General features: G+C 47.3%; 1 pseudogene; it reads right to left on the bottom strand.

Annotated features, from left to right (window-relative positions):
• Positions 1-1776: 1776 nt before the first annotated feature.
• LOC119313377 lies at positions 1777-1915 on the bottom strand (annotated as a pseudogene).
• Between the last annotated feature and the right edge of the window lie 1122 nt (positions 1916-3037).

Here is a 3037-nt window from a genome sequence, read left to right as displayed (position 1 = left end):
GACCATTAGTAGGGTTAGTCATATGATCATCACAATTTGTAATACCCCCTTGATCATAACAGGAGAGATGAGAAGGTTAAAGCAAGATTTCCTTGCGAAGGAGGGCACCGGCGTTGGGATGAAGATCCGCAAAGGGAAATTGTGTCTCATTGAAAACAACGTCACGTGAGATATACACCCTACCAGTAGAGATGTCAAGGCACTTGACACCTTTGTGTTGGGCGCTATAGCCAAGAAAAGCACACTGTTTTGAACGGAACATGAGCTTGCGTTGATTGTAAGGCCGAAGATTTGGCCAACGCGCACACCCAAAAACACGGAGAGAGGTGTAATCAGGTTTTGTGTGGAGGAGACGTTCCATAGGTGTTTCATTATTTATGACACGGCTAGGAAGCATATTGATGATGTGAACGGTTGTAAGAAAAGCCTCATCCCAAAACTTGAGAGGCATGGAGGCTCCTGCGAGGAGGGCCAGGCCAACCTCTACAATGTGCCTATGCTTGCGTTCAGCTGACCCGTTTTGTTGGTGAGCATGTGGACAGGATACTTGGTGAGATATTCCTATGTTTTGAAAGAAGGAATTGAGTTTCTCGTATTCCCCTCCCCAATCTGATTGGACAGCAATGATCTTACTGTCAAACTTTCTTTCAACAAGTGCTTGAAAGTTGTGAAAAACTTGAAACACATCAGATCTTTTTTTGAGAAGATAGATCCATGAAAACTTGCTATAGTCATTGATGAAACTAACATAGTACGTGTGTCTACCAACAGAGGAGGGGGCAGGTCCCCACACATCAGAAAAGATCAATTGCAAGGGTATAGTGGAGACACTAGTGGATATGGGATATGGTAATTGATGACTTTTAGCACACTGACATGAATCACAAATAGTTTCAATATTGCGCTCACCAACAAACGGGAGCTTATTTTTCCTAAGCAATTTTTTAACCAAAGAAAAAGAGGCATGTCCTAAACGATCATGCCATCGTGTGGAAGACAACTTGATAGCACCACAAGCTTGTTTATTGAATCTTCTAAACTCCGGAATCAACGGGTAGAGCCCTCGAACACATCTACCTCGATAGAGAACTTTCCTCGTGGCCTGATCCTTGATCAAAAAGAAGAAATGATGAAATTCAAGAAAAACATGATTATCAATAGCAATTCTATGAACGGAGAGAAGATTCTTATGAGCACTAGGAACATGCAGGATTCTTTTGAGGTGAATTTTATGACTAGGGGTATTAAAAATTGAGTGGCCAATGTGACATATACCCATACCTTCACCACTGGCCGTATGAATTTGATCTTTGCCACGATATTTCTCCTTCATGGTGACCCTCTCGAGTTCATTGGTGATGTGGTTGGTGGCTCCGCTGTCAACATACCAGTTTGTGTCGATTCCATAGGAGCCATCAGCCGCCGCAACAACTTTCTCTTCATCTTGTGAGGATTTGCCGTCATCTTCTTCGTAGCGGTACCAACAGTCCTTGGCCGTATGGCCAGGCTTGCCGCAAATTTGGCAGCGAGGCAAGTCCGGGCGGGAGCGGTTGGAACCACCACTGCCACCACCACGACGCCCCTTGGAGTTGCCGGAGCGCCCGCCGCCACGTGAGTTGTTGGAGTAGCCGTTGGAGTAGCCGCTGTCGTTGGAGCCGAACCTCCCCTTGCCACGGGAAGATGAGTGCGAGCGAGAGCCACAACCACGGCCTCTGGATGCAGCATTTGCCGACGACTTGAAGCCACCACCGGGACCATGATACTGTGCCATGCGTTGATCAAAGTTACTGAGCATGGCAAAAAGTTCATCGAGAGTTACCGGAGTGACACGGGCATCTAATGCGGAGACAAGGGGCTGGTAGTCTTGGTCCAGACCATGGATGATGTAGGAGATCAACTCGTCATCCTGAATGGGTTTTCCCGCCGCGGCAAGTTCATCGGTGAGACCCCTCATGGCGGCGAAGAAGGTGGCCACCGATTGATTGCCCTTCTGCGCATTGATCAGCGCTGTCCGGATGTTGTTGACGTGATTGAGTGATTGTGACGAAAACATGTTCGCCAGTGCCACCCAGAGAGCGCGCGCCGTGGTGATCACGGTCACCGTGACGAGTACTTCCTTGGAGAGGTGTTGGAGGAGATAGCCGAGGACTTGCTGATCCTCTCTCACCCAGAGCGGATGAAGAGTATTCGGCCCGGTGGTCTCCTTGCCGGCGGCGTCCTTGGTGATGAGGACTTCGGCCGGCTCGGTTGCCGTGCCATCTACGTAGTGGAAGAGGCCGGCGCCGCGCAGCTCCGGAGCTCCACCGCCAAGGGTCGACTGGAAGGAGGCGGAGGAGGAAGACATGGCTGCGCACTTGATGGAGATGGATGAGCTAGGGTTTCTGGAGGAAGAAGAAGGCTCTGTATACCATGTGCGATGCGGTAAACGTCTTACCGATCCTGGTAGACGTGTTGCGTGTTATATTGAGGGGTTGCGAGCCCAATCACGCGTACAAGGTTGTTAGGAGATTTACATCTTGAAGAGGAAGAAAGGCTAGAGATAAGAAGATAAAGGTTACAAAATATTCATCTAACTAACTACTCCTTCGGTGGTGAACTCCTCCTTGTACACGCCATGTACCCGCAACAATATCATGTTTGACAACCAATCCAGAGGTAAACAGAGGAACACATAAGCATGATTAACACGAAGCAAGACAGCTATTAACCTTATACCATTTACTTTCAACAGTCTGACAACAGATATTGAGATCTAATGTCGCAACTGCTTACAAAAATACAAAGTCCCAATGTACTAACATAACCAAAAAGACATTTTGCGGAGTGGATCAGATCTATTATAAAAGTTTATCGGAAGTTCAAAGTATCTCAAACATAACCCCAAAAAACATAACATATATAACCAACAGCAACTGCTGACAAAAGATGACCAGAACACTGAATTATACTGGCACCTACAACAAACAATTGCTGCCAAGAAAAAAGATGTTCAATAGCAGTGCAGACCACACCATGGAAACCGGTCTAGAAGGAGAGC

This window comes from Triticum dicoccoides, chromosome 5B (genome assembly GCF_002162155.2).
Source record: "Triticum dicoccoides isolate Atlit2015 ecotype Zavitan chromosome 5B, WEW_v2.0, whole genome shotgun sequence".
In the NCBI taxonomy this organism is placed as follows: Eukaryota; Viridiplantae; Streptophyta; class Magnoliopsida; order Poales; family Poaceae; genus Triticum; species Triticum dicoccoides.
This window is presented reverse-complemented; position numbering and strand designations above follow the sequence as displayed.